General features: G+C 39.4%; 1 protein-coding gene across 1 annotated transcript in view; it reads left to right on the forward strand.

Annotated features, from left to right (window-relative positions):
- Window positions 1-3,999: 3,999 nt before the first annotated feature.
- The window catches only part of nlgn2b (neuroligin 2b), a 60,516-nt gene continuing 49,935 nt past the window's right edge, over window positions 4,000-14,580 (forward strand). The window contains exon 1 of the mRNA XM_071460676.1: window positions 4,000-4,936. The gene's annotated coding sequence lies outside the window, so the exon portion shown is untranslated. The remainder of the gene's footprint in view (window positions 4,937-14,580) is intronic.

A 14,580-nucleotide genomic window follows, 5' to 3' on the forward strand; every position in this document is an offset into this window, starting at 1 on the left:
ATTAGTTAGCATTTTAACCAACCCCAACTTGTTATTACTGTATATTATAGCCTCTGCTGCCTTGCTGTCCTTGCAGTCACTCACTGGTAACTGACATGTAATTAGAAGCATGGAAAGATTAGAATTACTGACCCTGCCTATGAAGTTGAGTAAGCACGTTTTCGAAAACACATTGAGGTATACAAATTGCAAACTTTTGCCCACCACGCTTGATTGAATACACATGGAAGGGTTAAGTCCAATCAATCTGCCTCATCCATTCTTCTAAAGAGAGCTGAGATGCACCTCCCACTGCATTTCAGCTCTCATGACCTAAGGATACAGGAGTAGCATGCACCAGCTCGATTTAGGAAACAATGAGCTTATATCTCCCGGCTTATTGCAAGCCAAACCAGCCCACAGTTTAACTCAATAGTGCAAAATTTCACTACTCTTCCATCAAGTCAGTTGATGTTGAAAAGCTTGATCTTATGATATGATCCAAGAAAAAAAAACCCTACTCACTCCCACTTACAGTTTCTGGCAGAAAAATTCCAGGCCAGGTCCGGTCAGATACTGCTTTGTTGTTGCCAATTATAATATTTAGTAAGCAGATGATACTCCTGCAGCTGTTGGCTCTTTAATCTACTCTCTGACCTATAATAAGTGGTCACAGCCCCAGGGACCGTAGCACCTACAGTATCTCCCCTCTCATTTTAACGTGACACCTGAGATTTGCCCTCTACACAAAGACTATACAGGAAGAAGTTGTGGTTAATAGCCTTTAGCTTAAGAGTGGAATTATGTTCTTTCTCTGTGTAACAATAAAGCTTTTGTATCCACATATCATTACTGTCAGTTATTTATCAAAATCAGTGCATGGTGGACACACAGGAAGTAGAAGACACATTTGACCTGTTCAGTAACTTTAGTCTTAAAGATGTAAAGCAAATTTCTGACACATCTCAAACCTCTCACAGCTATTTAAGGTTTTTTTATTTAAAAAAATGTTTTGGAAAATATGTCCCTTAATTTGTGGACAAACAGTTATTCAGTAAAATGTTGAGTGACTGATTTTCTTAAAATTAACATTCCTGTGATATTTGAATGATAGATAATTGTTGGTCATTTTAATCCTATTTATAGAATATGAAAAACACCAAAATAGATGTAAGTAACAGGATTGACTAAAAGGGTTGACTTAACAGAAGCAATTTAAGATAAATGACAATTCTACCCCGCCCCTGCATTGGCTGCAGGGACAGGGTAAAATAATAAGTCTTCCTGATCATAGCTTTAAAACTAATGCAAACAATTAAATGAAAATAAAACAAAAACTGATTAATCATTCAGTCTATTAGAAGGAGCAGCTTCATTTTCTACAGTAAACAATTATACTTATGATGGTAATTCCAGGAGTGAGGAGCTGTACAAATGGATACTCAAATACATAATTTAATGTGTCTGCAAGCTAAATCAAGTGAGAATATTGCTCATTTTGTTTTACGGAAAAATTAGTTCTCCATTTTCTTTTCACAGTAAAATTGTTTTTTTTTTGTAGTATCATCACTGTTCATAGAAAATAATTTATAGTATTAAGGTCTGATTATATTAGCTATTACTAATGTAATTTAAAACATTGTAATATGAGTTATTTGAGAGTTTGCATGTAACTTTCAAAGAATCTTAAAATGTGTAGAATGTATTGTGAAACTTGACAATGGATTATAGGCTAACAGTGCAGACAAATGGATGCTTTGTAGATCCAGCAAAACTAATGGCTGTAATCATAAAAGCAGACTCTGGTGTGCATTGATCTGTGCATCCATCCATCCATTTCCTGCTGCATATTGTGTGTTTGGGTTGTGTGGGCAGCAGGCTAAGTAGCTCATACTTCCTTCTCCTCAGCCACATCCTCCACTTCCTGGGGCGTCCTGTGGAGTACTCAGGCCAAATGGGATTTTTCATCCCTCTAGTGTCTAGGTTCTGAGCTTTTTCTGTATGTCTCAGCTCTCAACTTTGCTCCTATGAGTCAGTCGCTCTGTGAAAGGAGCTTGTTTTGCTGCTTGTGTCCTCAATTTAATTTTTTTTTCCAGTTACTACAAAGAGCTCATGACCATAGGTGAGAGCTGCAATTGTGGAACATAGATCAATGACTAAGTCATCCTCAGTCTCTGAGTCCTCCTTGCCACCACGGTTCGCAAACGCCTGCATCACACCATTCTGCCTGTGGAGCTCATGCCCAATTCCAAGGAAGTCAGGTGATGTAGCAAAAAGAACAAGAGAGTCCACACTAGGAGGAGGTTGGGGTGGATGGATGGGGTTACAAAACACAGGACTTTGACACAAGCGATGGCTTTTCATTTCCTGTATGAAACCAACAGTCAGTATTGTTAACCGCATATTTATTATTGTAACCATGACGACAAAGGTTCTCTAACCTTGAGGACGTACTTATTTTAACCCAACCCATATTTTACTATACTTAACCATTTATACTCAACTGTTTGTGCTTAAACGTGACCAAACTGTGACCATTCGACATATTAGCCATTTGTTTATTACAGTGGTATGCATAGTGCTGGTATGCTCCTACAGCACGTATTATTATTACCTTGAGGATGGAGGTACAGTGTGCCTGCTGCTGGTACGCTCCTATGAGTTGTATCCGAAGGTAGGGACAAGCTGCCTATATGATTGTTTAAGTTGGAGGACTTATATTAATAAATACTGCCCATAGTGGCCCTGTTTCAGCACAATCATACGACTTCTCAAGGTTTACCAAGCACATGAAGTCTCCGCTCACCACTCAGGATCCTTGAAAAAGTGAAGAGGTGGTCCACTGTTCCACGATGAGGCTTGACCATCACGTGGAGAGACACCACGAAGGGACAGATAGTGAGGAGAATGAAAGTCTCTAATAACTGACATATTTCACAATTCTGCATGTTCAGCCAACTCGCTGTGCACTGACTAAAGGATTCTTTAAGTAACACGAGAAGTAAATTGTAATTTATTGAAAATGCTGTAATCAGTAGTTTTATATTAACAAGGGATCAAATGACCCCATGTAAAGTGTACATGCGCTTCCTCATAGTGATGTACCCACAGATAATTATCACCTGACTCTGCAGTTCCCATCAGCTCCACAGCATCTTTTAGTTCATTGGTTTTGTTTTATGGCTCACAACTCAACTGTTTTGGCTCTCACCAGCATTGTTTCCAGACACATCAGGCAGCTGTTTTATAGCAAAAACACCTCTAATCCCCACAACATGCTGCAACAAATGGCAGTTGCAAGTTTGAACATAGGGTAGCATTTCGCAGCTAAAGCGCCAGATGTTTCCCACGGGAGTTGGTGGAGAAGAAAACTGCGAAATGGAGATTAATTAATGGAGTTACATTCATCAAGAGGACACAAACATGTCTTTAAAACAGACTGATGATGTTGCTCTGTGTCGGCTGGATACGAATATAGGCAAATGTTTGCTAACAAGTTCACCATATCAACTCAGGCTAAAGGCTTATGTCAGTGATGGGTTTCCAGCCTTTGCCTGCAGCCCCCAAGTGGCCAAATCGGTAAATGCAGCTTTAAGTGAAAGTGTGCCAACTCAACACTGTCTCAGTTTTTCCTAAAATGATATGCAAATTACAAATCATTTCCAGGGGCCTTCCTGTAAATTAAGAAATACCCTAATGAATAGGAAGTTCTGGGGAAGCATGGGAATATCATGAATAATCATCTATTATTATTATTATTATTATTATTGGCAGTAGCTCTATCATTACCACTCTACTATTATATTTTAAGGCTTTGAAATGCACTGGCGCCAAAAACTAAAAAAAAAAAAAAGCCTGAAAGTCTGACGTCAGCCTTGTGCAGATGCTCATCTAAAACCAATCAAAGCCAAATCCCAACCGTGGGTTTCAAATGCTTGTTTGTCTCACATGACAGTGTAGCAGAACCAGCGCATGTTCGCTGAATTATGCGTCGCGCCTCCTAGTCATGACAACTGTGTGACAGAAATATTGCAAGTGGTGTCCTGTAAGAGAGAGAGCCCATGAGACCGCACTGAGAGAGAGAGGGAGAGAGAGAGAGAGAGAGAGAGAGGGAGAGAGGGGCTGTTGAAGCACGAACCTCTGGGTCTTCTTAAGCGCACGTATCGGGCTTCAAACTAACATCACTGCGTCCTGATGTTTAAAGCAGTTATGGCGCTTTCCTAAAAGCATGAAGGCTAAACGGAAGATCCCGGCGCTGCTCCTCAGACTGAGCCTCTGTTTTGCGTCCAGAGCATCAGATACCAAGTGAAACCAAGAGAGAGCACCACGCAAGCGCGTAAAGACGAGATTGGACACCTGATTTCGTGGGGTGTCTGTAGAGCGTGTATTTCACATTTTAAGTCGGAACAGTCCGTTGCTTTTTTTTTTTTTTTTTTTGAAGGCCCCTGGCGGTGCAGCGGGGCTGAGACCGTGGATTATTATCAGCGTGGACACACGGGGAAAAGAGGACAGATCACTGCGTTGACTTGTGAAGCAACGCGCAGAGTCTTGACGCTATAGCGTTACGCATTTATTCTACTGTGAGTGTGTTTTCTCCCCCTCCCCAGTTTGAATTGCACTCGCTGCTGCATTTCAACATTATAAAAGTCAAATATCTGTGGATAAGGAACAGAGCAGGGTGTTGTCAGAGAGGGATGAGAGGAGGAGGAGGGGGGCACTATGAGGTGTGCTTTTTTTGGAAAAGCCGGAGAAAGACGGACACCGAGAAGGTGTACTGATATGCGAAACCCTGCGACGCGCTGCCCTCCTGAGAAATAAATGCGATCGGGGAAGAAATGGCCTAGTTAAAACCTCATCGACACACCGACAGAGGATAGAGAAGAAGAATCGCGTTTAGATGGACGGGCCATCATCATCGTCATCATCATAATTCCGCTGCTGGCTTCGAGTCTTTTAGGTAAGCCATATGTTCACCACCACCTACTAAACGTGACTAGAGATTTTCTGTGCATCGTGGGTTTTATGTGTGCGCAATCTGTACGCTTTGGTGACTTCGCACATTGCGCACGTTATCCATCTTGACGCACTGTCAGAATTGGGGGATGAGATTTCGGTGTAAATTCTCAGACCACTTTGTTGCTATAGCACGTATTTTCTTCCTTTCTGTGGGAGCCCCTCCATTGGCCTTGCCTGTTGATAAGCTGTCACATCTTAACACCATCGGTCTACTTTGTGCATCCACCATCAGTATTCTGTCATTTTAACCACGCTGCTGACAAGATGATATTCATCTGATTTAATTGGAATCAGCCAGACCGGCTGCTCTTCTCAACGGGGCTCCAGTTGTGTTCTGTTTTCTCTGGTTGTGAAGGTATACATTGTTTTCCATAATGTTTTTATTACGTGTGTTAAAGGCAGCTTAATTAGACACACATGCTGCTATGCTGCAATATAAGTAATCTCAACCGGTGTGTGTGGCTGGGCTCGAACTCAGAAGATGTCCTCTCTCATGAACAAAACCCTCAACAGCTCTGAGACACACACACACCACAGTATGCACAAACACACACAGACACACAAAGCCTGTGCCCTAGAAGATGCAGATAGGATTGTGAATTAAATGCACACACTCTGATGATCCAGGGAAGGCTCCATTAATATTCAGTGGTGGTTGGGCAGTGCTCAGTTAATGGCAGACAACAGGACCTCTGTTCTGACAGGTCATGGATGAGAAATGGTATATTTTCATTTTTAAGGAATAAATATGGGTTTTTTCCCCACAGATATGGTCCCTGAAGCTACAGAGGAGTGACATTTAAAATCCATCAGAAAACCAATAATGTGGTTTTGTAGACTTTTGCAGAATTTGGTATTACTCTTATTCATGTAGTGGTGAAATAGCTTTGATTGCTTTCTTAGGCCGGCATCACGTCAACCTGGCTACTGGCATTTGGGCACTTACTCAAATAGAGCAGAACATGGCTGAAGACATGGAGGATTTGCATGGCTTTCATGTAGCCTATTCCATGCATTTGTATTTTTAAACCAAATTTTATCATCGCACATAGGAGAAAAGACATGGTATACAGAGCAAGGATTGGAGACCATATACCGACATTTTGCAGAAATATACCTAGAACCCCAAATTGAAAGGTTTCTTGGGAGCATTTAAAACATTTAAGATCTTTATTCCTTCTGTGGTAATAATTTTAAATGAGCTATTTCTGAAATTTGTGAGTCTGTGCTCCATTTTCGTCTCTATTGCATTTCTTGTATTCAGTAGCAAGTAGGCCCGGAGGATTTGGTGGCAAATTTAATTTAAGGACAATCCTTTGCTTTACCAAAGTATGTAATGCAGTGACATAAAACACCTAATATAATCAACCAAACAGCAGTAAACACATGAATTTTAACTGTTAAAATTGGGTTTCCAGCTATCCAAAGAAACTACAGTAAACGGCCGATAAAGATAATATTGTGGCAACCACAGTGCCATTTGGTCCAGAGAGAAAATAGAAAAGATAAATGTCGTAAAAAAAAAGAGAGAATGGCTGCTTAATGGGTTGGATGACAACGCAAAGCATGGACTTACAATCCAGAACAAAACGTGTTAAGTCTTTATGTTTAATGAAGTATGTTTGGGTGATGTGTGGGGGAGGAAGGTGAAGTGTCCAGAAGTGTTCAGTGTGATATTCTCTCACACATACAGTAAACAGGGTACAAACCAGAGCTTTCTTTAAGGAGGAAAGGGACGCTGTCCAGCTGTCACATATCAGTGCTTATTCCCACCACCAAGGCCCAGCATTTATAAAGGATAGTCACATCATTTTCTTTGGTATTGTACTTTCACAGCTTTTAGTAATTATAGTTTTTGCTCGGTTAAACTTTCGGGTTAAGGCTTAATTCTGAGTTGATTATTTTATTATGGGTGTAATCAAGTAAAACAAATGAAACACTTGAAATCCTCAATAAAAGTTTGATATGTGACATGTTTTTTCATCTGCATCATTTCTTTCTGCTGCAAACACATTTCATGAGGACTATGTATGTGATGGATTGAAGTGTACATGGTATATTTTGAATCAACAGGTAACACGTAGCACATGAACTTTGCTGTTGAAATGTCTCTTTAGTCTGCTTTCTGATGCTGCACTGATGGTGTGTAGACGAATAAAATATTTCCACTTTAAAAAACAAAAATTTGCTGTTGCACAGAGTCAACGAGCCTTGTCATCAAGCAGAATGAGCTCTTATAAAAACAAGCTGTATGTTAGCTGCTGGACCTGCAGGTCACTGTATTCTGTATGGGCATAGGCTGCTTGCTACAGCCATAGGATATGCTTTATAAAATTGAGATGGTAAATTATGGTAAACAGAGATGTCATCTGTTTCTTAATTTAACTATGGCCATCAGAGTAAAAACAACAATAGGAATAAAAAGTTGTTCTCTTGTTTGGGTTATGATAGGATTAATGTGTCTCTACGGAGTTTAAGTAATATAATTTGCACAGAGAGGATTCTTTAAAAACAGTAAACATGCAGTGATTCATCAAAGCCAGTTGCAATTTCATTTGATTTTCCTTCTGTTGTGCCTGCACACTTTACTTCAGCTTGGTTACCTCTATTTCCACCATTTACTCTTATATTTACAGTCTGTGGTTTGGTTGCTTTTTTTTGTCACTATCCATTTTTAAGGTATAGATACTAATGTCTTTACAAATTATGTTGTTACCAGAGAATTTTGTTTTCTGCCTTAAAACAACCTGTTTTATGTTGAAAACCCAACAGTTGAACTGTATCATGAAGCTGCCATTACATCAAGAGGCAGCATTAAAAAAGGGTTAATAAACAAGTGGTGCTTCTAGCACATTCACAGTTTGGAATGTGCAATGACTTATATAGTATATCCTTATACAAATACATATTCTCATACACTGCAGTTGCCTTTGAGGAAGTTAAGGTAAGAACAATAGATCCAGGCTGTGCCTCTCAGTGGGTGTTGAAGTGATTTTCTTTTCTGTTCTGACAAACATTATCTCTGCAATTATCAATGGTGAAATCAGTGCAGTAGTTTATAGGATGTGAGCACAAGTGAACACTTGTGAGTCCATCCATGTTAGAAACTTTCCAAGCGAAGGCTACATTATATGTTATAATACTGACCCAATCTCCATGTCCACTCTCTGGCCAAAGCAGTGAACTCCACAGACTTTAGCTGATGTCACTTGTGTAGCATATGCATGGATATGCTGGGTAAAGAGCTCCAAATGGAACTACAACATGTGGGATAGCACTTTGTGATATCACATGACTTGGAGCAGAGGTAAATGACAATTGTTGGTTTTTTTCAGTGTTTTTCTGGATGCTTCTGGGGTTCCCCTGTTGTTCCAGTTATTTTTATGCCACAACACTATGAATTGTGGGTCAGTCCCTTAAGGAGAATCTGCAGGATTGTGCACTTACATAAAGTGTGTATCAAGGGCCCAAAAAGTCTACAAAAGAGCCCTCGTGCGCTTACCAATTTTATAGCTCGGGACTGCCCTGAGTCCTCAGAGATGTATCAAGAACCTTCAAAATCTGTGATTTCTGCTGAGAGGTTCGACATTAGGATTGGATGTAACCTGTAGTGTCACTGCTGCATGGCACATGTTCCCAGTGTCTGGGGATCTGCCCAAAAACAGACACGAAAACAGAGGACATCACTTTTAGGTTCACAGTTTTGAACATTAACATGTGTAATCATCAGCCCAAAACAGGATGAAAATCCATCCAGCATTGCCTTATATTTCACCAGATTGGAGGCGTGGTAGCTGTAGCTATCCGTACATCCTCTCACTATACGACTAGCCTGGTTTCTCATCAAGTTATTGCATCTTTACCTAAAACATTTACTGAATGCTGGGTTAATGGTGCAGCTGCTGTAATGGAGGCTTGGAGATTTTAATTTCTGAGTGAAGATGTCAAGTCAGAAAAAAAGGGAGGTTAAAATGACCCTGCTCTTAGTCACGCTACAACCAAGGAGGAGAAAAGCAGGAGAATAGCTTGACCTGACCCATTATCTGTGAGCAAAGTTAAAGCTGGAGAAACGCCTGGGCAAATGCCATGGTAACCATCTTGTGTAACCTCCTTTGAACAATATCACATAACAGTCATCCATGAGATAAGCCAGGATAAGTGCCGCTCTGTCTTGTACAGTCTGGGAAGAATATCACACCAAACCCCATTAAAATATCTGGTAATTTAATGTGTCTTTTATTAGCAGCAGAGGCACAAGCCCATTAAAACGGGACATGTGACCTTTCCTGAATTGCAAAGTTCCACCCTTCAATTCATCAAACATGATCCATTAAGCAGCTCTAACATTTAATTCTGTGATATTTTTTGGGCAGTGATGCAGAAGCTCGAGCTGGCATTCAAACATTGCATGTATTCTTAAAAAAAAAAAAAAAAATGAATGAATGAATTTCTTTCAAGCAGTGTTAGTGTATTATAGATGACGATGATCATAATTCACATGCTTATGACACAGCACAGGCATTAGGCAGCTGGTGCTCTTTAGAAAGGTGTGGGCAATGTTGACATTGAGTTAGACACATAGGCAGTCGTAGCCTACATGATATACTGTACTGGAATGGCAGCCCATTTGCTATGAATTAAATGTCATAGTTTTTACATTTTCAGATGGGAATATGATAGGCAGTTAATGTTGCAGTATGAAGTTAGCTAATGCTAGTTTCATTGCCTTGGGATACAGTGAGGAACTTTAATGCCTGAACAAATTTGTGATATGGTGCTCAAGGAAATGTTAATAACCATGCCCCCCACCCACCCTGTCCCTGTAGTAGAGAGGTAATATATTGTGCAGTGGAAAGAACATTGGAACGCTGGAGAGGTGCAAAGACAAGCCACTGAGGAATATATACGTACTCAATATGTAATGACAGTACAATTACACACTGTTGTTCAAAGTAGAGAAATCGGCCTCAGAATCACAGTCAGTTCATGGCTGAACAGGTTTTAGTGGAAACTGTGCAGTTGTTCTAACAACAAGCTCTGACACATCACTGCAAATGGCAAAACCAGAAACCTTGAATTCAAAATAAGACATAAATGCTCTGTATAAGCCCTTTGCAAAAACAAAAAAGAAAAAACGAAAAAACAGGCATCCCACAAGACTCTTGTATTCATTTTTTTTTCAAATCCAGTGACAAGATAAATGATATAAATGGTTAACATCTTATAAAGTGTCTGCTGTTTGGCTTGTACTGCAGTGTTACATTACATCTGCTAGCTTAAGTCTGTGATTTCTGTTGATCTCAGCAACGTTATTGACACACACTGTGCATTCTAAGCTGCTGATCTGGTGCTTGTATGCTGGAACATCTAGCCAATTTTTTCAAGTCAGAGTGTCAGTAATCATGGTATATTGTTGATGTTAAAAGTTCTGGTGATTCAGGATCTAGAGTTGTCATCTAAGCAGACCATTATTGTCCAACCTTGTTAATACCTTTGTTTGTTCCACTGTGTTCATACCAGTACTGTACCAAGGTTACAATGTTCTCAAAATGTCAAGAACTCCAATTTGAGGGCAGTAAACTTAATGTTCGTCAGCAGTGCAAAAGGTTGGATTGCAGGTTTTACAGACAGTTGCAAAAAGCTGGTGAAAAAAGACAAAAAAAGGTCCAGCAGGCTGCAAGCAAGTTTAACCTGATTTACCTTGAGAATGACAAAAAAAGGGGAACTCTTGATTACACATCATCTTAAAAATACAGAAATGTTTCTCCTACACCTTTTTGGCTTATTTACAATGTTTCCTATGACCCTTTTAATGAAGTCTTACATAAGAAATTAAAATTAGAAGTTAAATTTAAATTATATTAGCATGACATTTTGTGCTGTAATATAGTAGGACTGCATAAAAAAATTTATTTCAGAAATGAATGAAATCAGGTCGCTACAACAGAATTTTTTGAAGTGACATATCATGACACAATTCATCTAAGTAAATATCCCCATTTGTGGTAAAATCTAAAATTTTCAGACTTAATTATGACAATTATGACAAAGCAAATTGACAGATGAATTTCTGCAATGCAGAGACATGGAATTCCAGATCATTTAAACTACGGTATTTCTTTGATAACCTGAATTACGGGGCCTTTTGTGGGATAGCAAATGTAATGTAGAGTAAATGTCGCCAGCCAGGCAGCTGGGTGGGTGTTACCAACAGGATGGGGGGGTTACACTGACAGCATAGATATCCACAAGATACAGGCACCTCTTGCCCTCTTTGGCGATAATGCCAAACTACACACATGCTTAAGGTGCACAATGAAATTCACTGTCACGTCTCGGTAAATGTGGATCTAGGATCTTGGCTGGGAAAGCTCCACAAACTATCACGCTTGCTTACTGTCTGTTATTGTCAGTCAGTAATATAGTTAGCTTGGTTGCCAATGAAATGAGCTGGATGTTTTCGCACCATCAGCTCCTGTCTTATAACTGTCTGAACACAATTCTTCATTTGTGGAGCAGTTTATATTTCAAAAGAGCAGGTTAAGATAAAGTGAATGATGCAGTACAGGTAATCCAAGATAGTGCTCTCAATGTCGGGCGCTCTATAGCTTCTAGGTCCTTCAAAGGTCAGCACTGACAAGGTGCCTGGCTATTGGTCAGTGACATAAATTTGCATCTAAAAGTTAACCAAGGTTGAACTTGATGTGAAAAATCATGCACATTTGCCCTGCCCTTGCAAATGCATCCAGTAGTTGGGGCAGTTCCATTGGAATCAAATTATTGAGTGTTTCATCTCACGAGTAATAGAAGTTTTTGGTGTGTTACTATTTTTAAACGCTTGCAGCTAGAAACATGGTTCCAACACTGAAATGTTAAGCATTTTAGGACATACCTGCAATGTCTTTTGGTTATGATATCCATAACAAATGATTTCATATAACTAGGAAATTCTTTAATGGTTTTCTATGGGGAATAAGGAAAACATGATGATTACCTTGCAAACTATAAAGGCTACAAGACTGAAACATGGTGAATAGCTTCCACATACTTCAGTGCTTTACCTACATGAATTTCTGATGGACATAAAGTACTTTTGACTCTATATCCTACATCTTTGATCCATGCTTAACCAAACTTGGTGCATACATGTTTGGAGGACCACAAACACTGCCTATATGTCTGATTTGAGCTATCATGTATTGTTTTGTGTGTGGTCAAATCAATTCAACCTGCTATAACAGTTGACTGTTTCATGGAATTGCAACCAACTTTGGCGCAAGTGTAAAGACTGAGACCACGAATAAGACTGCCAAGTTTCATGCAGTTTTGCCATTAGGGGCTGCTATAGTAAACAACAACATTGCTTACAACAAACTGGGACTACTTACAGATAGTAACGGTTCCACTAAATTGTCAAGCTTAACTAGACCATATTAGGTTGTGAAGAGCTTGTTGATAGCGTCATTAATTCATTAATGAGGAGTGCATAAAATCACTAAGATCTGAAAACCTCTAGAGAATTGAAACTTTGCAGACAGCTGGCCAATGGTGAAATGCTTCACATAGTCAATTGTTGCGGTGCGGTGGGCACCATGTGGCCCAAGGTGTACATGAAAAAAAATGTATCTGTAGATTGTATTTGCTGCTAAAAGATTATAATATCACATATTATGTATTATTGTATACCTGATTTGGAGAACCCCGGAAACAAAAATAAAGGTTTGTGTGCACTTTACCATTTGTACTGAATTGCACTTTTACAAATAGGGGGCACTCGAATAAAAATAGAAAGGGACATTATTACAATTCTGTTTTTGATCAAATAAAACATGGTACAGCAGCTGCAAGCCTCTGCAGCTGCCAGTTTCAGCAGCTGCAATGAGGCTGCAAGAGCTGTCAGCCATCACACTGCATTTTCTTCAGGAATGCTAGTTGGATTTTTGTTATGTTGGCTATATTATATTTTGTAGAGCAGTATTTTAATACCCAGTGCACATATGGCTTCATAGAGCCATGAAGTTATATTTTAGCATCACATCCAACAACAAATCACTTGTACTTACTTGTTAGTTGTAGTGAAGTCTCATGTCTAAGCAGGTTCATGTGAGTGAGTACAACCAAGGGGTTGTGGACCACCAAGACCACTACACTGTGAACTGTTCTTGCGAAATGTCAGGTTGTGCAGACATTTACATCAGAGGATTCAGGACAAGTTATTGTAAATGGATGTCCAGATGCACTTGGTGGAAAATTTGCAGGCGCTTAACAGATGAATCCAAGCAGCATGGCAGATTCTGTGTGGTGCACGAGCTGTAACAGAAGCAGTGACATGAATAATCACAGGAGTGAGAGTGTGAGCTTGTCAGATTATCAAGACCACCTAATTACCATGTTTCAATCTGATAGGTGATTGTAAGAGTCATCTGATACTGATCAGATGATGGCATGCGGGAACCCAGATCCCTACCGGAACCTGCTCCATTTTACTACATAAATACAGGAGTCCATATTTGAAAATAAAACCCTAGTCACCCTAAACACAAAGATGTAGCAATTAACATTCTGGCAAATTATTAACAATCCTTCCTTTAGTATTGTATTTTGGATACAATTTATATTGAGTTATCAGGCTGAATGAGCCTGCATGATGTCTAATTTTACTTTGACATTTTACTGTCAGTTTTTAGGCAATTGGTGCTGATAAAATATTGAAAACACTATATAGGAGAAACAGTACATAGAATCAAAATTTAGCAAGAAACAAAGCCCTCTATGTAACTACCTGTATTTTGAATGATTTGTCCATCTTAAAAGTTAGAGCTTGCACTGAAACCCAAATTACAACCCCCATCTTTTATTCAGCTGACCTCAGAGCAGTACCTTTGAAGTACAGGAAACCTCTTAACACTTTTGGGCATACAAATCATTTCAGCAGAATACATCACATACAGCGAGTCTCAGTGCTCTACTTAAGCTAACTTACACATCATCAGTGCAGCCAGCCCATCTGTCAAGGTACACTTTCCACTGAGCATGACAGTCCTCTTAAAGCAACGTTTACATTTCAGCAGCTGTTTTGTGTTGTGGCAGCTTGGATAGCATGGCAAAGTAAATTGTATGTATTTACTCAAATGAATGATGATCTGGAGTCAAAACTTCCCCCAGTGTGAGACAATAAAGCAGGCTTATGTTTCAGGATGTGCGGCTGAACTCTTAGGCGGCTTTTCCCACTCTGACCCCATGAGTAGCATGTATCTATAGAACCAGCTGCAGGACATGATTGTATTACCCATTATTGTGACTGTCTGTGATCAAACAAAGTGCACCTGCTGTCTCTCATACATATGATTTTACAGCATATGATTTTTTTATTAGGTTTGTGTTTAAATGCTGTCTATCTAGATCCCTAAGAACCTAAAGGCCTTTATTATGGCAGTAGACAAACTATTATAGTATTGATATTTATAATAATATTTGTCCTGTGTATCCATTGATTTATACCATTAATAACAGATTAAAATCCATAATTAATAACAAATGTTATATATTTCACTGCCATCGTTACGTCCATATATTCTGAAAGTA

The sequence above is a fragment of the Trachinotus anak genome, unplaced genomic scaffold, assembly GCF_046630095.1.
Source record: "Trachinotus anak isolate AG129_WGS33_773 ecotype Australia unplaced genomic scaffold, CSIRO_AGI_Tana_v1 ptg000024l, whole genome shotgun sequence".
In the NCBI taxonomy this organism is placed as follows: Eukaryota; Metazoa; Chordata; class Actinopteri; order Carangiformes; family Carangidae; genus Trachinotus; species Trachinotus anak.